The sequence below is a fragment of the Nomascus leucogenys genome, chromosome 3 (assembly GCF_006542625.1).
Source record: "Nomascus leucogenys isolate Asia chromosome 3, Asia_NLE_v1, whole genome shotgun sequence".
Taxonomy (NCBI): Eukaryota; Metazoa; Chordata; class Mammalia; order Primates; family Hylobatidae; genus Nomascus; species Nomascus leucogenys.
In genome coordinates, this window is record NC_044383.1 from 94,755,864 (window position 1) to 94,778,183 (window position 22,320).

Genomic DNA, 22,320 nt, shown 5'->3' on the forward strand with positions numbered 1-22,320 from the left:
CATATGTGCTTAGCAAAAAATGCAGGCCTTTTGGACTGCTTTTTATGGGCCATAAAAGAAACTCAACCAAATGAAAGATGAAACTCATAATTAAATTTTAGAAAAAGACCGAAAACTTGCTTGCATGAATAGTTTCTAATACTTCACTTAAATTATCATTTCTAAAAAAACACTTGTGCCTTATTAGGAAAGTACTTAAAAATTAAAATACAAGTAATATTTAGATTAAAAACAACAAGTTTAAAATCTTGCATGTTTCAGCCCATCATGTGCTCAGTTAAAGGTCTAAGAAACCACAAATATTTCCTGAGAGACTTAATGGGAACATCTTTCTGCCTGGAGTGCTGTTTCTCCAGATACCTGCATGGCTAAGCCCTCACCTCCTTTGTCTTTGCTTAGAAGTTACATTGCCAGTGAAGCCTAGACTTGTCTCCCTGTTTGAACCTGCAACACATCCCTTTCTTCTTGGTACTGCTTCCCTTTACCCTGCTCTCTCTTTTACCCATAGCACTATGGACCTACCATATAATTTACTTATTTATTATATTTATAGTTTATTGTCTGTTCCCTTCCAGGATACAAAAGCTTCATGAGGGCAGTGATTTTTATCTCTTCTGTTCTCAGATGTGTTCTCAGCACCTGTAACAGTGTCTTACACATAGATGGTTCTCAGTAAATAGTCTTAGAATGAACATTGGATGATTGCATGTTTTAAAAAGATTCTCTGGCTGCAATGTTGAGAATAGAGTGTGGGTATGGGGTTTCAGAGTTAGAAGTAAGGAGACCTTTTAGGAGACTACTGCAACAATCCCAGGGGGAGGTGATGGAGCAGTAAAGTGGTGAGAAGAGGGCAGGTTCTGGATATACTATATAGGCAGAGTCAGCAGAATTTACTGATGGAGCTAGAGTATGAAAAAAGAGAGAGGGATCAAGAGTAACTCAAAGGTTTTGGCCTGAGCAATTGGAAGGATGAAGTTGCTGTTTACTGAGATGGGGAAGACTACAGAAAAAGCAGATTTGGGTAGGGAGGTGGAGGTAGGGGTTTCTGTGGTGACAAGGGGGATGCATATAAGAGTTTGGACTTCATTGGAAACGTCTGGGCTGGAGATATACATTTGGAAGTCATCAGTCCTAAAGGAGGCAGGAAAGAGCAGCTGGTGAGGTAGGAGGAGAACCAGGAGAGTGTCAAGTGAGGAAAAGAAAAGTAGTACAAAAAGGATTGATGATTACTTCTGTTAAATGCTGCTACAAGCTGAAAATGAGGTTGAGAATTAACCATTGCAATTAGTAACATGGAATTCATTAGTGAGTCTGAAAAGAGTAACGTCATAGTGGGAACTTTTTTTTTAAAGTAAGCTATGCCACATTGATGGTGTATATTGAATTTAAAATTGCTAACAGACCCAGATTTTACTATGTAGCCTGCTGTGAAACTAGGTCTCTCTCATTCTATGTTTGTGTAGTGGATTTCTTTTTCTTCTATTACATTTCAGCTTATTAGTCTATGTTGTTCCATTTTATTGATTTTTATTGAAGTATTTTTTATTTTTATTTTTGTTTTCTGTTTTTATTTATTTTTGTTTTGCAGATGGAGTATGTTTGAAGTTTTTTTTTTTTTTTTTTTTTTTTGAGACGGAGTCTCGCTCTGTCGCCCAGGCTGGAGTGCAGTGGCGCGATCTCGGCTCACTGCAAGCTCCGCCTCCCGGGTTCACGCCATTCTCCTGCCTCAGCCTCTCCGAGTAGCTGGGACTACAGGCGCCCGCCACCACGCCCGGCTAATTTTTTGTATTTTTAGTAGAGACGGGGTTTCACTGTGGTCTCGATCTCCTGACCTCGTGATCCGCCCGCCTCGGCCTCCCAAAGTGCTGGGACTACAAGCGTGAGCCACCGCGCCCGGCCTTTGAAGTATTTTTGAAGTATGATTCTAACATAAATTTTCTTTGGCTATCCCTACTATGACATTTATACATTTCATAATCATATTTCTATATCTTTAGCCATTCCTTAATTAAAATGTGTAAATCAGATAGGACTAAATTAAGTTACTTGTTGCATACCACTGGAGGTCTTATCTTAGGAAGACATCAATTAACTAATCAACACCTTTTGGATCCAGTTATTCAAACAATTATAGTTATACCTCATCCATTGTACTACAAAAGAATTATGAGTGATTTTGCAGATGTACTTATTAAAATCCATATAATGTTATATACAGCATTCTTGTGATTAACTAGTGTTAGCAACCCTATGAGCCAAGGGAGTGAGCTTTTTAATATTAGATCTTCTATCTAGGTGGAAGTGAAGCTTGTCTCTACCACAGCTGATGTGTTGATTCGACAGTGGCATCAGTATCACCTTTAGACATTCAGTGACAAGCTATGCTCGTAAATAGCAAAGAGCTAGAACAATTTTGGAAGCCCTTTAGCAAAGACTGCTGAAAGGATAATTAGGCTGCTCAGACTATGGCAGTGTAGTTAACTAACTGAGGAAGGACAGCCACCAGGAGGGGTTAAGGAATATTTTGCAGCTCCTAGCTTTGTAGGAGTGAACAAAGCTACCGGTGTATCAGGGTAGCCTGCAGAAATCTGAGCTGGAGCCACCCTTCTGGAGAAGACTGAAAGTTCAAGATGCGGAATTGCAAAAATTGGACAAACTTAGAGAAAGCCTTTTCTAAATATAAACTGTGGAAGGAATGGGATGCTTGTCATAGACCAGGTTTTTTAGCCACAGCAGACAATCATCATAAATAACTTAATATTTTAATGTAATGAAGATGACATGTATATGTGTGCGTGTGTGTGTGTATAATTTTATTTGTGGAGAAAAAGACTCAGAAAGCCTAAGCATATCAGGAAGAGGTAAAACTATAAGACGAAGAATGAAGCAGTGATTGCCAAGGTCCGGGTTGAGGAGGTGTTTGATTACAAAGGGGCAGCCTCAGGTTGCAACTGCTGCATCCAGGTTGTAGTGGTGGTTGCATGTGCTAAAAACTCGTAGAACTGTAGGCCAAAAAAGTTACATATTATATGTAAATTAAAAACAAATCACATGGATAGTGAATGACAGAACAAAGACTAGAACTTAGGTTTTGTGACTCTTTTTACACATTGTTTTCTATCTTTTTGCCTTGTGGTCATCACTGATCTGTCTATCCTGTCCCAGAGAAAGAATGTCCTTTTCTTAAAACAGCAACTCAAAGTACTATATTAAAAAAAGGTGGGGAGTGGGGAAGAAAATAAAGAAGAGTGTCCTCTTTTCCAGCCATCAAAATGCATTCAACTTTTTTTTAGGTCACAATTTTTTTTTTTTTTTTTTTTGAGATGGAGCCTTGCTCTGTCGCCCAGACTGGAGTGCAGTGGTGGGAGCTTGGTTCACTGCAACCTCCGCCTCCTGGGTTCAAGCAGTTCTCCTGCCCCAGTCTGGGATTACAGGCACCCACCACCATGCCCAGCTAATTTTTGTATTTTTAGTAGAGACAGGGTTTCACCATGTTGGCCAGGCTTGTCTTGAACTCCTGACCTCAGGTGATACACCTGCCTCGGCCTCCCAAAGTGCTAGGATTATAGGCGTGAGCTACCGCGCCCAGCCCCAGATTGATCTGTCGATCTGTCTGTCTGTCTGTCTGTCTGTCTGTCTGTCTGTCTATCTATCTATCTATCTATCTATCTATCTATCTATCTATCTATCTTTTAAAATAGAACCAACTTCTTAGACTGCTACAAGAGCTGGCAGAGGGTTGAGGCAAAGCCGAGTGGCTGGAGATAGAATGACCCATTTGAGGTAGCCAGTGGGGCTAGAGTGGAGAGTGAAGGGGAGAAGGATGCAGTAAGGTACAAGTTGAATCTGTAGAAGTAAGAGCTAAACCTTGTAGCAATAATAAGGATTTTGGATTTTATTCTAAGAGAAACGCTAAGCCACTGAAGCTTATTTTAAGCAAGGACTGACGTGATCTGAGTTGGAAATATCCTTCTGGCTGTAGTTTGGAGAATAGGTTACTAGATGGGGTATGGTAATATGGTGCATGCAGGGAGACAGGAAGCTGTTGTAGCACACTAGACAAGAAATGATGATACCTTGGTAAGGGTATAAGGCAGTGATTCTCAATGAGGGGCCTCTTTTGCTCACCAGGGAATATTTGGTAACATCTGAGACATTTTTGGTTGTCTCACCTGGTGGAAGAGGGCTGCTGCTGGCATCTAGTAGGTAAAGGCCAGGAATATAGCCAAAGTATCCTATAATGTAACCCCTGCAACAAGGAACTATGTAGCCTAGGTTAAGAAACCCAGGTACAAGGTGATGGCAATGGATATTAAGAGAAGGATAGATTTGAGAGAGATTTAGGGGGTGAAGTAGACAGCACTTGGATATAGGTTGGATACTGAGGAAAAAGGAAAGGACACTTTCTAACTTTCTGGCTTGTACAGCTGGGTGAATGGTGTGTCTGCCATTCAATAGAGTCAGAAAACTAGAGGTTAGGAGTCTAGAACACACATTTTCTTTTTTCTCTCTATTAATCCTTTAGCCCCTCTGATTAATTCCTTCTGCTTCATTCATCTCATTCCCTCCATTTCTAGTTATAGTGCTTCAATAATTGATGGTCATGTAAAGCAACACCAAGTTTAGGAACCTAGAGAGTAAATAGCTGTGGAGTGGAGTGTCTCGGAAGGTCTTGTGGAAGAGAAGGGGAAGTCATACTTGAGGCGGGTGGAGGGAATAAGGTACCAAAGACTGCTGTCCTGCACTGCATTGTTTTTTCTAGCCCTAACTTCCAGTTCATGCCTTGTTTCGGTCCAAGGCCTCAACCTCTGTACACCATGCAGCTGTTAAACCCCAAATCAGTGTCAGCTTGTGATTACTACTTTATTTTTTGTTTTGTTTTATTTTTGTTTTGTTTTGTGACAGTCTCACTCTGTCACCCAGACTGGAGTGTAGTGGTGTGATACCACTACAAGACACTAGAAATGTTGTTTAAAATAAAGTAAACAGGCTGGATGTAATGGCTCATGCTTATAATCCCAGCCTTTTGGGAGGCCTAGGCAGGAAAATTGCTTGAGCACAGGAGTTTGGGACTAGCCTGGGCAACATAATGAGACCCTATCTCTACAAAAAATTTAAAATTAGTTGGGCCCAGTGGCAAGTGGTACTGCTCACTGCATGCTTGACCTCCTGAGCCCAAGCGATCCTTCTGCCTTAGCCTTGTGAGTAGCTTGGACTACCAGGCCCAGCAAATTTTTAAATTTTTTGTAGATCTCCCTGTGTTGCCTAGGCTGGTCTCAAACTCCTGTGCTGAAACTATTTTCCCGCCTTAGCCTCCCAAAATGTTGGGATTATAGGCTTGAGTCCCTGTGCCTGGCATGATTACTACTTTAGTTTTTAGCTTTCTCTTTGTTTTTTGGTCTCTAGGGATTTTCCTTTCTGGCAGTCTCAAAATGTTTATTAAATTTAATTAATTAATTATTTATTTTTAGAGACAAGAGTCTTACTCTGACCCAGGCTGGAGTGCAGGGGTATAATTATAGCTCACTGTAACCTTGAATGTCTGGGCTCGAACCGTCCTCCTGCCTCAGCCTCCTGAGTTGCTAGGACTACAGGCATGTACCACTGTGCCCAGCTAATTTTTAATTTTTTTGGTAGAGTTAGGGTCTCATTATGTTGCCCAGGCTAGTCTCAGACTCCTGGGCTCAAGTAGTTCTCCCTCCTAGTCCTCCCAAAAGGCTGGGATTATAAGCATGAGCCATCACGCCCAGCCTGTTTAGTTTATTTTAAATAACATTTCTAGTAGTAGTACTATTATGTACGTATATATGTATATATATATATATATTTCACTTTATATAAATTATATAAATTCACTTTTTTTTTCATTTATTTCAAATATGTGATGACATAACTATAAAATTAACATTTGGTTATTTTCTTTATTTTTTTAATTTATTTTTATTTTTTTAAATTTATTTTTATTTTTTGCTAGGAAAAGATTTTTATTTTATTTTTTTACTTACCAAATAGTTTTGTATTTTAGCTATGAAGGTCAATTACCAGAGCCAAACTTGTTTTTTTTTTTTTTTTTTTTTGAGACAGAGTCTCACTCTGCCATCCAGGCTGGAGTGCAGTGGTGCAATCTCAGCTCACTGCAACCTCCACCTCCTGGGTTCAAGCGCTTCTCCTGCCTCAGCCTCCTGAGTAGCTGGGATTACAGGCGCGCACTGCCATGCCTAGTGAATTTTTGTATTTTTAGTAGAGATGGGGTTTCACTATGTTGGCCAGGCTGGTCTCAAACTCCTGACCTCGTGATCCGCCCACCTCGGCCTCCCAAAGTGCTGGGATTGCAGGTGTGACCCACTGTACCTGGCCCAAACTTGTTCTTAACAAGTAAAATTATTATGTCCATTAAGTCAAAGCGTCTCTTAAACCTTTCTGGGCCTATTCACTTGCAGAGAGGAGTAGAAACTGTAACCAGGTTCTTCATGTCATGCATTCACATGTGATGCCCAATCTTCATATGCTGTCCAATTTCTTTAAGATAAAAAGAGTGATTCTCAGCAGGGCCATGTACTGGAGGAAGTTCTATATGGAGGAGAACACATCCTCATGCATCTTCTCTTTCACCTCCTCCAAGTCCAGCTTTGGCATGAGGCCCCCCATCCTGAACATCATGGTCTGACTCAGCATATGCCATGCTCTGCTCTTCTCAGTGGTTGCCTTGTGCCCAGAACTCAGCCTAGATTTTTACTTTTATTTATTTTTGTTTTTTACTTTTTTATTTTTCAACTTTTGTCTTAGATTCGGGGGGTACACGTGCAGGTTTGTTACCTGTGTATATTGCATGATGCTGAGGTTTGGGGTACAAATGATCCCATCACCTAGGTACTGAGCATAGTATCCAACAGTTAGTTTTTCCACCCTTACCTGCTTCTACCCTTCCCCTCTAGTAGTCCCCCGTGTCTATTGTTCCCATCTTTATGTCCATGAGTACCCGATGTCTAGCTCCCACTCATAAGTGAGAACATGTGGTATATGGTTTTTTTGTTCCTGTATTAATTCATTTAGGCTAATGGCCTCCAGCTGCATCCATGTTGCTGCAAAAGACATGATTTCATTCTTTTTATGGCTGTGTAATACTCTTGGTGTATATGTACCACATTTTCCTCATCAGTCGTTATTAGTGGGCACCTGGGTTGATGCTATGACTTTGCTATTGTGAATAGTGCTGTGATGAATGTGCAAATGCATGTCTTTTGGTAGAAAGATTTGTTTTCTTTTGGATAGACACCCAGTAATGGGATTGCTGGGTCAAATGGTAGTTCTGAGATTTTTTTTTTTTTTTTTTTTGAGATGGAGTCTAGCTTTGTTACTCAGGCTGGAGTGCAGCGACATGATCTCGGCTCTGCCTCCTGGGTTCAAGTGATTCTGCTGCGTCAGCCTCCCGAGTAGCTGGGATTACAGGCATGCGCCACCATGCCCGGCTAATTTTTGTAGTTTTAGTAGAGACAGGGTTTCACCATGTTGGCCAGACTGGTCTCGAACTCCTGACCTCAAGTGATCCACTTGCCTCGGCCTCCCAAAGTGATGGGATTACAGGCATGATCCACTGCGCCTGGCCGGTAGTTCTGTTTTAAGTTCTTTGAGATGTCTCCAAACTGCTTTCCACAGTGGCTGAACTAATTTACATTCCCACCAATGGTGTATAAGCATTCCCTTTTCTCCACAGCCTCACCAGCATCTGTTATTTTTTACTTTTTAATACTAGCCATTCAGACTGGTGTGAGATGGTATCTCATTGTGGTTTTCATTTGTGTTTCTCTCGTGATTGGTGATATGGATTTTTTTTTATATGTTTGTTGGCCACTGTGTGTCTTCTTTTGAGAAGTGACTGTGCATATCTTTTGCCCATGTTTTAATGGAGTTATTTGTTTTTTGCTTGTTCAGTTGTTTAATTTGCTTATAGATTCTGGATATTAGACCTTTGTCAGATGCATAGCTTGCAAATATTTTCTCCCTTTCTGCAGGTTATCTGTTTACTCTGTGGGTAGTTGCTTTTACTGTGCAGAAGTTCTTTAGTTTAATTAGGCCTCACTTACAAATTTTTGTTTTTCTTGCAATTGTTTTTGAGAACTTAGTAATAAATTATTTCCCAAGACTGATATTCAGAATGGTGTTCCCTATATTTTCATCTAGGATTCTTATAGTTTGAAGTCTTACGTTTAAATCTTTGATTCATCTTGAGTTAATTTTTGCATATGGTGAAAGGTCCAGTTTCATTCTTCTGCATATGGCTAGCCAGCTATCCCAGCATCATTTATTGAATAGGGAGTCCTTTCCCCATTGCTTATTTTTGTCAACTTCGTTGAATATCAAATGGCTATAGGTGTACAGCTTTATTTCTGTGTTCTTTATTTCATTCCATTGGTCTATATGTCTGTTTTTGTACCAGTACCATGCTATTTTGGTTACCGTAGCCTTACGGTATAGTTTGAAGTTGGTTAATGTGATGCATTTGGCTTTGTTCCTTTTGTTTTGGGTTGCTTTGGTTATTTTGGCTCCTTTTTGGTTCCATATGAATTTTAGAATAGTTTTTTTCCAAATCTGTGAAAAATGGCATTGGTAGTTTGATAGGAATAGCATTGAATTCATAGATCGCTTTGGGCAGTATGGCCATTTTAATGACATAGATTCTTCCAATCCACGAGCCTGGAATATTTCTCCATTTCTTTGTGTCGTCTGTGTCTTTTAGCAGTGTTTTGTAGTTCTCCTTGTAGAGATCTTTCTCTTTCTTGGTTAGATGTATTCATAGGCATTTTTTGTGTGTATGGCTATTACAAATGGGATTGCATTCTTGATTTGGCTCTCAGTTTGAATGTTATTGGTGTATAGAAATGCTACTGATTTTTATATATGGATTTTGGTATCCTGAAACTTTCCTGAAGTTATTTATTAGTTCCAGGAGACTTTTGATGGAGTCTTTAGAGTTTTCAAGGTATAGAATCATACTGTCTGTGAAGAAAGATAGTTTGATTTCTCCTTTTCCAATTTGGATTCCTTTTATTTCTTCCTCTTGCCTGATTGCTCTGGCGGGCACTTCCAGTACATGAATAGGAGTGGTGAGAGTGGACATCCTTTCTTATTCCAGTTCTCAAAGGGAATGCTTCCAGTTTTTGCCCATTTAGTATGATGTTGGCTGTGGGTATGTCATAGATGGCTCTTATTATTTTTTAGGTGTGTTCCTGCAGTGTCTAGTTTCTTGAGGGTTTTTATCATGAAGGGTTGCTGGATTTTATTTAAAGCTTTTTCTGCATCTGTTGAGATGATTCTATGGTTTTTGTTTTTAATTCTGTTCATGTGGTGAATCACATTTATTGATTTGTGTATGTTGAACCAACCTTGCATCCCAGGACTGAGGCCTACTTGACTATCGTGAATTAACTTTTTTGGCGTGTTGTTGAATTCAGTTTTCTAGTATTTTTTGAGGATTTTGGTATCTATGCCCATCAGGGATATCAGCCTTTTCATTGTCTCTTTGCCAGGTTTTGGTACTAGGGTGATACTGGCTTTGTAGAATGAGTTAGGGAGGAGTCTCTCCTCAGTTTTTTGAAATAGTTTCAGTAGAATTGGTACCGGCTCTTCTTTGTATGTCTGGTAGAATTTGGCTGTGAATCCATTTCTGGTCTAGGGCTTTTTTGGATTAGTAGGTTTTTAATTATTGATTCAATTTTGGAACTCGATATTGGTCTGTTTGGTGTTTCGATTTCTTTCTGATTCAATCTTGGGAGATTGTATGTTTCCAGGAATTAATCCATTTCCGCTAGATTTTCTAGTTTGTGTGCATAGAGGTGTTCATATTAGTCTCTGAGGATCTTTTGTATTTCTGTGGGATTGGCTGGAATGTCACCTTTGTCATTTCTGATTGTGCTTATTTGGATTTTCTCTCTCTTTTTCTTTTTTAATCTAGCTAGCAGTCTATAGATCTTGTTTATCCTTTCAAAGAACCAACTTCTGGTTTCGCTGATTCTTTGTGTGGATTTTTGAGTCTCAATTTTGTTCAGTTATGCTCTGATTTTAGTTATTTCTTTTCTTCTGCTAGCTTTGGGGTTAGTTTGTTTTTGTTTTTTCTAGTTCTTCTAGGTGTGATGTTAGATTGTTGGTTAGTATCTCTGGGTTACTGCTTTTGCTATATCCCAGAGATTTTGGGATATTGTGTCTTTGTTTTTATTTATTTCAAAGAATCTTTTGATTTCAGCCTCGATTTTATTGTTTACCCCAAAGTCATTCAGGAGCAAGTTGTTTAATTTCTATGTAATTGTGTGGTTTTGAGAGATCTTCTTGGTACTGATTTCTATTTTTATTCTACTGCGGTCCAAGAGTATGGTTGATATGATTTTGATTTTTAAAAAATTTATCAAGACTTGCTTTATGATTGAGCATGTGGTTAATCTTGGAGTATGTTCTGTGTGCAGATGAGAAGAATGTATATTTGTGGTTGACATATAGAGTATTCTGTACATATCTATTAGTCCATTTGGTCAACTGTTAAGTCCAGAATTTCTTTGTTAATTTTCTGCCTTGATGATCTAATCCTGTCAGTGGGGCATTGAAGTCCCCTATTATTATTTTGTGGCTATCTAAGTCTTTTTGTAAGTGTATAGGTACTTGTTTTATGAATCTGGATGCTCCAATGTTGGATACATAAATATTTAGGATAGTTAACTTTTATTGAATATAACCCTTTATCATTATGTAATACCCTTCTTTGTATGTTTTTGCCGTTGTTGGTTTAAAGTCTGTTTAATCTGATAGTAAGATTTTTTTTTGTCTTTTTTTTTGCCTTTTTTTTGGTTCTCTTTTTGCATGGTAGATCTTTCTCCACCCCTGTACTTGGAGCCTATGGGTGTCATTACATGTGAAATGGGTCTCTTGAAGACAACAGATGGATGGGTCTTGTTTCTTTATCCAACTTGCCACTCTTTGCCTTGTAAGTGGGGCGTTTAGACCATTTACATTCAAGGTTAATATTGATATGTGAAGTTTTGATCCTATTGTGAAGTTGTTAGCTGTTTGCTTTGTAGTTTCTATTGTTTTTTTCTTTATAGGGTCTGTGGGCTATGTACTTAAGTGTGTTTTTGTGGTAGCAGGTATCATTCTTTTGTTTCCATATTTAGGACTCCCTTAGGGATCTAATGTAAGGCTGCTCTAGTGGTAACCCATTCCTTTGGCACTTACTTGTCTGGAAAAGATTTTATTTCTTCTTTGCTGTGAAACTTAGTTTGGCAGGATATGAAATTCTTGGTTGGAGTTTCTTTTCTTTAAGAATGCTGATAATTGGCTCCCAATCTCTCCTGGTTTGCAAGGTTTCTGCTGACAAGTCCACTGTTAGCCTGATGGGGTTCCTTTTGTACATGATCTGCCCTTTTTCTCTAGCTGCCTTTAAGATTTTTTCTTTAACACTGACCTTGCACAGTGTGGTGACTATATATGTCTTGGTGATGTTCATTTTGTATATAGTATCTTGCAGGTGTTCTCTGGATTTCTTGTATCTGGATGTTTACCTCCCTGGAAAGATAAGGAAAGTTTCCTTTTTTTTTTTTTCTTTTTTTTGACATTTTTCACAAATTTATTTATCCATGTTCTAAGGACTAGGGAAGTTTTCTTGAATTATTGCCTCAAGTATATTTTCCAAGTTGTTTGCTTTTTCTCCTTCTCTCTCAGGAATGCCAGTAATTTGAAGGTTTGGTTGCATTACATAATCCCACATTTCTCAAATAATTTACTTATTTTACTTATTTTTAAAAATTCTTTTTTTTTTTTTTGGTCAGATTGGGTTCATTCAAAAGACCAGTCTTGAAGTCCTGAAATTCTTGTGCTTGGTCCAGTCCATTTATAAAGCTTTCAATTTTATTTTGAAATTCCTTAAGTGAGTTTTTTAATTCTAGAGGCTCTGATTGATTTCTTTTTGAGATGTTTATCTCTTCATTTCCTGGATTGCTTTAGAAGTTTCTTTGTCTCGATTTTTAACTTTGTCTTGGATCTCTATAAGCTTCCTTGCAAGCCATGCTTTGAAGTTGTTTTTTGTTTTGTTTTTTTGTTTGTTTTTTTGATACAGAGTCTCACTCTGATACCCAGGCTGGAGTCACGCAATCTGAGCTTACTGCAACCTCCACCTCCCAGGTTCAAGTGATTCTCCTGCCTCAGCTTCCTGAGTAGCTGGGATTACAGGCACATGCCACCACGCCCAGCTAATTTTTGTATTTTTAGTAGAGATGGGGTTTCACCATATTGGCCAGGCTGGTCTCGAACTCCCGACCTCAGGTGATCTGGCCACCTTGGCCTCCCAAAGTGCTGGGATTACAGGCATGAGCCACCACACCCGGCCTGTGCTTTGAGTTCCTTATCTGTTATTTCTGAATTTCTATTTTGGTTAGGGACCATTGCTGGAGATCTAGTGAAATTTTTTGGTGGTGTCAGTACCTTCAGCTTTTTCATGGTGCCAGAATTCTTGTGCTGGTTGCTTCTCATCTGGAGACACTGGCACTTCTGATTTTTGTAATTATTTTCATGCAGGTAGGATTTTTTTCTTTTTCTTTCTTTCCCTATAATGTTGTTATTATTATTATTATTAATTCTTCTTTCCTTTCCCTTTTCCCCGCTTGCCTAGGGGATGTGACCGTAGAGAATGCTTGGTAAGATCTTTTGGCTTTGCTTGAACAGCCCTATGCTGTTGCTGCTGCTCTTCTCCTTCTCCTTCTTTTTTTTTTGGAGATAGAGTCTCACTTAGTCACCCAGGCTGGAGTGCGGAGTGCAGTGGTCCGATCTTGGCTCACTACCTCCTCCTCCCAGGTCCAGGCAATTCTCCTGCCTCAGCCTCCTGAGTAGCTGGGATTGCAGGCACCCACTACCATGCCTGGCTAAGTTTTGTATTTTTAGTAGAGACAGGGTTTCACCTTGTTTGCCAGACTGGTCTTGATCTCCTGACCTCAAGTGATCCGTCCACCTTAGCCTCCCAAGGTGTTGTGTTTACAGGCATGAGTCACCGCGTCCGGCTGCCCTATGTACTTCTTTCAGCATGTTTTATATTGGGCTGTGAAGTTTGCCTTACAAGCCGGTAGATGGCATGCACAGGTGAGAGCCAGCTACAGCTAGTGTGTTTGGGTATATACTTGATCCTTACTTACTGGCAGAAGCTCTCTGTTGCTCCAGGCGATTAGCTGATTTGTAGAATGCACAGTGGTCTGCACTCCTTCAGCCCTGGTGGTGACAGGGGTTGGGAGGGTGGCAATGGGAGCCATGAAGGGCAGAGGCAGACCTGGCAAATCTGCCTGCAGGTCCCCTGATGGCAGACACAATCACTAGTGCCAAGGGAGAATCCAGTGGGTGACCATGAGGTACCCAAAGGTTTTCTGAGGTGTGGAGCTGGGAAACCTGCTCAGCTCCAAATTCTCTGCATGAGGATGAGGGGATGGCCTAAGCTCCTAATCCAGGAGAGTGGGTGCTCCAGATGCCTGGCGTACTGCCTGGACATGGAGCAGAGAGGGTCTTGCTGCACTATGATCTATACCCAGGAAGCGTGGGGCAGCTTAGGCTGCTGAACCAGGTGAGAGGGTGCTCTGAATGCCTGGAGATCTGCCTGGTTGTGAGGCAGAGAGGGCCTCTCCATACCATACTCTCTTCACAGGAAGAGTGGGGCAGGTCAAGCTGCCGATCCAGGTGGGGGATGCTCCAAATGCCTGGAGATCTGCCTAGGCATGGAGCAGAGAGGGCCCCCATGCACTAAGATCTCTACACAGGAGGGGTGGGGCAACTTAGGCTGCTGGACCGTGCATGCAGGTACTCTGAATGCCTGGAGATCTTCCTGGGCATGTAACAGAGAGGGTTCCCCTGCACCAGGATCTCTGTTCAGGAAGGGTGGGGCAGCTTAGGCTGCTGAACCCGGCAAACAGGTGTTCTAAATGCCTGGAGATCTGCCTAGGTGTGGAGCAGAGAGAGCCTCGCAGCACCGCAATCTATGTCCAGGAAGGGTGGGGTGGCTTGGGCTACTGGTTCAGGCAAGTATGTATTCCAAATGCCTGGATTTCTGCCTGGGGTTGGAAGGGAGAGGGCCCCGCTGCATCATGATCTCAGGGAAGCAGAGTGGGGCACCCAGTGATGGCACACGCAGATCAGTTGCAGGTTTCCAAGCTGGCCCTGGCTGCAAGTCTTGCCACCCAGGAGAAACTGCAGCTGTAGCCGCTCTCTTCCATGCCAGACTTGTGACAGGGGAGAGCACAATTCCAGCACCTACTGCTGAAGCACTTTCCACAGTTCTGGATGTGGAGGCCCCCTATCCAACTCTGGAGCAGGTGCTCCAATCTCTGGTCTGAGACTAAAATGCCCATACAGCCATGCTGCAGGTCACCAAAGAATGGCCTGGATTAAAAATGGTGTCCTGCTCTCATTCTCAGATCTGGGAAAATGCCTGCAGCTTTTCTCAGTGTCTTTCCTTCACAGTGTCTCCAATCCTCTCCTCAAGTTAACTCCCGGGCTTGGGAGAAGCAAAATGCTTTCCCTTGGCCTGGGTTGCTTGGATCCCCAGTGGAAAGGTGAGTCACAGAGGAGACTTCTTCCTTTCTCACATACTGGGGCTTCACTCACCTTTATCAGCTGGATGCTATCATGGGGGCTGTTTTCTGGCATTCTCCTCCCTGGGTTCTGGGATGTCCTTTATGATTCTGGTAGATTTCCATTTTCCTTCTTGAATTAAAACTTACAGAGTTTATCTTTATGTATTATCTTGCTGTTTCCAAGTGTCTGAGGCATGCTGAAAGCTGCTAATCCACCATCTTGGAAAAAAACCAACCAAAAACACTCATTTTATATTTCATGGGACAATCTGGTTAAGGCTCTTGAACCTGAAATAAAGAGGATCTTGGGTCAGATCCATAGGAATAGGAAATTATTTGAAAAGTTTCAGATAAAATATACGCAGAGAGAGTTCGTATTTAATTTCTTATTTTTATAAAGCTTCAAGTAAATTATTCATTCAGCAATTTTGTCATTTAGGTAAATATCTTAATGTCTACATACAAGTAGATACATTTTTACTTTTCTTTTTTTTTTAATCAGAAGAGACCTGGATTATGGTTTTTACTTTTCAAAGATTCTAGTGTCAGGAGCTGGGTGCATTTGCACATGTCTGTCATCCTAGCTACTTGGGGGGCTGAGGCAGGAGAATCACTTGAGTCCAGGAGTTCAAGGCTACAGTGAGCTACAGTCATGCCTATAAATAGCCACTGACTCTAGCCTGGACAACATAGGAAGCTTGTCTCTGGAAAAAAAAAAAAAAATACAGTGTCAAGTCATCAGAATAGCTAGAAACAAAAATCCATGATTTAAAATTTCACATATGTGATTCTCACGTTTTAGGTACTGCAATAAAATTTTGTTAATTTCATGACATTCCAATAGGGAAATATAATAAGACTGATTTAAGTGGATGAAGACTCTGACAACAAATTAATAATAGACTAGTAGGTTAAATTAGTTAAACATTTGAAATTAAATTAATAGTTCAACTTGAGAAATTTATTCAATCAAAAATAGAAATACATTTTTATGGGGAAATAGACTACATGAATTGAAATGACTGTGCTTCTTTGGCAGATTAACACAAGGTGCTAAAAATGTCCCATGCTGACTGACCCTAGAACTGTAAGAGCAGTGAACTTTGGAGTTTCTGGTTTTTATTCACTGTTTTTTTTTTTTGAGTTGAAGCTTTGCTCTTGTTGTCCAGGCTGGAGTGCAATGGCACAATCTCGGCTCACTGCAACCTCTGCCTGCCGGGTTCAAGCGATTCTCCTGCCTCAGCCTCCCGAGTAGCTGGGATTACAAGCATGCACCACCACACCTGGCTAATTTTGTATTTTTAGTAGAGACGGGGTTTCTCCATGTTGGTCAAACTGGTCTCGAACTCCCGACCTCAGGTGATCCACCCGCCTTGGCTTCCCAAGTGCTGGGATTACAGGTGTGAGCCACCGCGCCTGGCTATTCACTGTTTATTATAATGAAAATGCATTAGATAGCATTAGAATGTCAAAATAACACTATTTTTCTTAGATTATCAGGCAACAGCATTATGTGATTCCTACTCAGACCAGCATATTCATACTAAATAAAAGACTGAATATCACTAGAAAGTTGGCCAACAGTTAGGGGTATGCACGTACACACACGTATTAATTTTAATTTATTATTTTAATGCTTCTGGGGGGAAAATACAATGTTCATCACCTTAAAGGCCAACAAAGCATTTGGCAAAATTCAACATCATTTCTTCATAGAATAACTTCATAAAATATAAGTGGATGAATAGTTTCTTAATATGAATACCAAATATATGTATCTTAGTTAAAAAGCCTGAATTATGCTTAGCAGGGAAACTATGGAGGCATTTCTGCCACAGTTATGAACACATCCAGGATGACAATGATTACTTTTTAATATTGAACTAAAGTACAGACAGATTATGACAACAACTAGGTGGGAAGTGAGGGAAACTAGGTAAAAGCCACAAATCTTGATTGTAGAGTTGCACCAAAATTAGACCTTGTTCAAGATTATATACACTTGCTTAAGAAAATACCTTAATATGAGAACAACAAAAGATACTGCAGCAATAAATCTAATTCTTAAAAGGTGAAAGAAGCTGAGTGCCGTGGCTTATGCCTTATAATCCCACCACTTTGGGAGGCCAGGCAGGTGGATCACTTGAGGCCGGGAGTTGGAGACCAGCTTGGCCCACATGGTAAAACCCTGTCTCTACTAAAAATACAAAAAAATTTGTGGTGGTGCACACCTGTAATTCCAGCTACTCAGGAAGCTGAAGCATGAGAATTGTTTGAACCCAGGAGGCGGAGGTTGCAGTGAACTGAGATCAGGCCACTACACTCCAGCCTGGGCAACAGAGTGAGAGTCTGTCTCAGTAAATAAATAAATAAATAAAATAAAAAAGGTGAAAGAATAACATCCTTTTACAGATGATCTACTAGAGCAAAGAGAAGTATGTTTTAGGAATTTTTTGTTTTATATTATTCAAAAATCAGGAAAACATAGACTCTGCAATACAGATGATTCAAGCTGAGAAAAGACAACAGACTGAGCTGAAAACTGATTTACTGAGATCAGCTGTGATAAAAGAAAGCAAAATGAAATAGAAAGAGATTAAATTAATTAAAATTAAATAAATTAAAATTTTCAGTAGAAGCACTAAACTGTAGACTTAAAACTGAAGAAAGTAAAATCAGTCATGTAGGAAAACTAACACAAGAAGCTCTGCCAGAATACAGAAATAGAATAATAGAATGATGAAGAAAGAAAAAAGTCCTTTGGTTATAAATAATAATTTTGTTCCCTTTGCAGGGAGAGTTTACAGATCTTGAGGGGCAGTGTCATCAGTTGTAACACTGGTAATTGGGGACAGATACAGTCAAGTATTTTAGAATTTGAAATATGCCTTCTACTTTTCAAATTACTTGAAAATCTTTTCTACAAAAGTAGAAAAGATGAAAGATCAAATAAAAAATATTTCTTAGAGCGAAAGCTAGAAAACAGCAAAAAGTATGAACAAAAAGTGTGAAACAAGATCAGATATTTCACTGACAGGGAATATAAATGGGTTGAGTTCCCTATTAAAAACTAAAACCTCTTCAGTATATGTAAGGCCATAGCCAAATGATCTTTCTGCAGGTAATAATGATAAATTCTGAGCAAAATACTCTACACAACTATGTGAAGGTCCTGGAGAGTTAAAAAAAAAAAAAAAAAAAAAAGCTGGCAGATTCTTGAGGAAAGACAACACTTGGAAGAATGTCCAGCATGGAGAGTTTCCTGTTTTTTATGATACCAGCCTCAGGGCAGGGTGAAGTCAGTGCTGCATTGATACCTGCTATTCTCATAGAAAATCCAGTCTTTCTTGCCTGAAAAACCAGATGACAGAGTTTGCGGTGAGAACTACTGCTGGAAAATGAGAAATGGATCCCAGAGAGAACTAGATTGGTATAGCCCGAGGTTCTGTGTGTAACCCCTGCCCAAATCTCAGACTGACTTCTGAACCATGCATTTGCAGGGCAGACTAACAGCTACCCAACTAGGGGTAGGTCCAGACCTGAGATTTGAGTTGCTGCCCAAGAGAAGAGTTTGTAGTTTTTGAATCCAAGCAAGATAATTTCCTACTAAAGCAAAAATATCAATACTCTTCAGTGAAGAAAATGAAATTCACAGTATAACATTCACAAGGTCCAGGATACTATCCAAAATTGAAAATGAGGAAAATGTGTCCCATTCTGAAGACAGAAAGCAGTTAACAGAGACTAACCCCCAATATGAACTGGATTAGCAGACAACTACTTTAAAGCAGCTGGGGAAGCAATTGCTGGGAAAGGGTGAGGTAAAGAAAATATGTTCAGAATGAGTGAAAAGACAAGAAATCTCAGCAGAGAACTGAAATCATAAAAAATATGAATTCTAGAACTATAAAATATAATATCTTATATAAAAATTCACTTGATGGGCTTAATAGCAGAATGGAGATAACAGAGGAAATGTTCAAATAACTTAAAATTATCCCATGTAAAGAATAGAAAGAAAATGATTAGAAGAAAAGAAACAGAGCATTAGGAATGTGAGGAACTGCGCAAGCTTCTAACATATTTCCAATTAGAATCCCAGAAGAAAAAGAGGGAGAGAATGAGGCAGAAAAACTTTTGAAAAAACAGTGACTGAAAAATTTCCAAATCTGAAACACATAAATTTATAGATTCCAGAAACTTAGTGAACTTAAAGCAGAATAAATTAAGCACACTTCAGTAAAACTGCTAAAAACCTAAGGTAAAGAGCAAATCTAGAAAGCAACCAGAGAAAACATGACACATTAAATATAGAGGTGTTGGGAACAGGCCCCCAAAATCTGGCCATAAACTGGCCCAAAACTGGTCATAAACAAAATCTCTGCAGCACTGTGACACATTTGTGATGGCCATGATGCCCACGCTGAAGGTTGTGGGTGTACTGGAATGAGGGCAAGGAACACCTGGCCCACCCAGGGTGGAAAACCGCTTAAGGCATTCTTAAACCACAAATGATAGCATGAGGGATCGATGCCTGAAGGACATGTTCCTGCTGCAGATGACTAGCCAGAGCCCATCCCTTTATTTCAGCCCATCCCTTTGTTTCCTGTAAGGAATACTTTTAGTTAATCTATAATCTATAGAAAAAATGCTTATCACTGGCTTGCTGTCAATAAATATGTGGGTAAATCTCTGTTTGAGGCTCTCAGCTCTGAAGGCTGTGAGACCCCTGATTTCCCACTCCACATGCTATATTTCTGTATGTGTGTCTTTAATTTCTGTAGCGCCGCTGGGTTAGGGTCTCCACGAGCGAGCTGGTCTCTGCCTGGAGGAACGATGATTGGGAACTGATGACTTCTGTTAGAAACTTTGGAGGTCAGAGACAGTGGAACATCTTTAAAATGTTGAGAGGAAGAAACCATCAACTTAGAATCTTATTCTAGAACTTCCTGTGAGAATGAAGATAGTAGCTCACACCTGTAATCCCAGTGCTTTGGGAGGCTGAGGCAGGAGGATTGCTTGGGGCTAGGAGTTTAAGACCTGCCTGAGCAACATAGTGAGACCCCATCTCTACAAGAAATTTAGAAAAAATTAGCTGGTGTGCTGGCAACATGCCTGTAGTGGGAGCTTCTCAGGAGACTGAGGTTGGGGGGATCACTTGAGCCCACAAATTTGAGGCTGCAGTGAGCTATAATTGTGCCACTGCACTCTAGCTTGGGCAACGGAATGAGACTCTGTCTCTCAAATAAATAAATAAATAAATAAATAAATAAATAAATAAAAGAATGAAGGCAAAATAAAGACATTCTAAGATTAAAAAGAAAAATGCCTCTCCTGGGCGCGGTGGCTCATGCCTTGTAATCTCAGCACTTCGGGAGGCCAAGGCAGGTGGATCACCTGAGGTCAGGAGTTCGAGACCAGCCTGGCCAACATGGTGAAACCCTGTCTCTACCAAAAATACAAAATTAGCTGGGCATGGTGGCTCATACCTGTAATCCTGGCTATTTGGGGGGCTGAGGCAGGAGAATCGCTTGAACCCGGGAGGTGGAGGTTGCAGTGAGCCAAGACTGTGCCATTGTACTCCAGCTTAGGCAACAAGAGCGAAACGCCATCTCAAAAAAAAAAAAAAAGAAAAGAAAAGAAGAGAAAAATACCTAAGAGAATTTATCACCAACAAACCTGTACTACAAGAGATTCCAAAACATGTTCTTCAGGTAGAAGGAAAATGATGGATGGGTACTTCAGTGATGAAGAAGTGAAACACATCAGAAATGAAAATGGTTAATATTGGGGTAAATATAAGCACTAGTTTTGTCTCTTAGTTTCTTTAAAATGTAATTGATTTACGTAAAATTATAGTGTTGTCTTATAGAGTTTATACTGTATGTAGATATGATACATGTGACACCAGTAGCAGAAAGGGGGATGTTTAGATGGTTCTATACGAATGCAGTGTTTCTACATTTTTTTGAAGTGATGTGATATTCTAAGTAGAGCATGAAAAGCTAAGGATGTATATTGTAATCATAGAACAACAACTAAAATAAAGGCTGATAGATTAAATTCAAAAGGAATTTAAAAATGTATTCAAATAATTCAAAAAATGTAGGCAAAAAGTAAAAGAAGGGACAAAAAGAAAACCAATAATAAAGTCATGGACCTAAATATTAAATGTTAATGAACTAAACATTCCAATTAAAAGGTAGAGATTATCAGAACAAATTTAAAAAATGCCAAGAGACATACTTTAAAAATAAAGACACAGATAGATTGAAAGCAATTGTATGCAAAAAGATACAGCATCCAAAAAGTAATGATAAGAAGGCTAACATGGATGTATTAGTGCCAGATTAAATAAACTTCAGGAAAAGCTGGGCTTCTCTTTCGCAGCAAAGATGGATTCTGAGGTGGATGGGGAGGTCAGCTTCCCAGGGTGGCTTCCCAAGGTGGTGGAGGCTGTGGCCACACCATGGTCTCAGATGCTGAGGCAGGCCTGTGTGACTGCCAGTGGGTAGGCCATGGTGAGTGGAGAAAACAGGCAGTTGTCCCCTCTGCATGCCCTGCACATACACCTGGGCTGTGGGCCCCACTAGCGGATGCTTGTGCAGGGCTCAGCCTTTCCCTTGTTGGTTTCTGGCAGCACTAGGCCTGTGTCCCTTACTTCTGGGCCATAGTGCTGAAGTTTGTCTTCTAGGGATTAGGTTGTAGATAAATCAAGTATTGTATGGTGGCTTGTGGAAGACAGTTTTGATTCTAAGATCAGTTCAACAACCGTTAGCTTCAGCTATAATCATTTATGATATCAAAAAGAAATATTTTCAACATGAAGGAATTGATTAAATGATTTTTAAGTTTTTTTTTCTTCCTTGTATCAAGGGACAAGTCATAGATTAAAAAATTTTTGACAGCAAGCCCTATCTAATTTTATAGTTGACAAATGTGTGCTATTATCACAAAGGAGAAGTCAGAGAAAGATGCTATAGACTGCGCCAGTTCATTCATACAATTTTTCTGTAGTTCAAAAACCACAATGTCTCACATCCTCTAGCAGCTAGAATGTTTTTTTTTTTTTTTTTTAGTTTAAGAAAAGCAAAAGACCACAATGAACTTAAATGAACTCTTTAAAGAAATGAGTTGAATAATTCCATCCACTCACACAAACACCGCATCTGGTAGTAAGGCCTTTAGACTCCAAAGACAATCTAGAGGCAAAGTGGAAGCTATTGTTGGCTGAGCCTCAGTCGCTCATGCTTCATAATGAAATAGGTAGTTTTAAAAGTTAACAGGAGGATTCTGGTCACTGCCATTAGTTTGTACATGGATTTTGGGTCTTCTTCACACACAAAGGATTCCCAGAAATGTCTAAGTTTTGTTCTCTTGTTGAAGACTGTAGTCATGATGTTTAAGTCCATTGACTTCTATTATATAAAGAATCTCTGGTGCGAAAAACTACATCATTAGTGTTTGACCTTACTGAAAATAAATATGTAAGTATATGGATGGTGGTATTTTTGCAATCAAATTTTATGGAGCATTTTATAAAGAGAAAATTAGGGTCAGGTGCAGTGGCTTATGCCTGTAATCTCAACACTTTGGGAGTCCAAGGCGGGAGGATGGTTTTAGGTCTAACATTTAAGTCTTTAATCCATCTTGAATTAATTTTTGTATAAGGTATAAGGAAGGGATCCAGTTTCAGCTTTCTACCTATGGCTAGCCAGTTTTCCCA

General features: G+C 39.9%; 1 protein-coding gene and 1 pseudogene across 1 annotated transcript in view; one reads left to right on the forward strand and one right to left on the reverse strand.

The window, feature by feature from the left end:
* The window catches only part of AFG1L (AFG1 like ATPase), a 234,226-nt gene that overhangs the window by 74,638 nt on the left and 137,268 nt on the right, over positions 1–22,320 (forward strand). The gene's annotated exons all lie outside the window — the stretch shown is intronic.
* Positions 6,502–6,657, reverse strand: LOC115834442 (annotated as a pseudogene).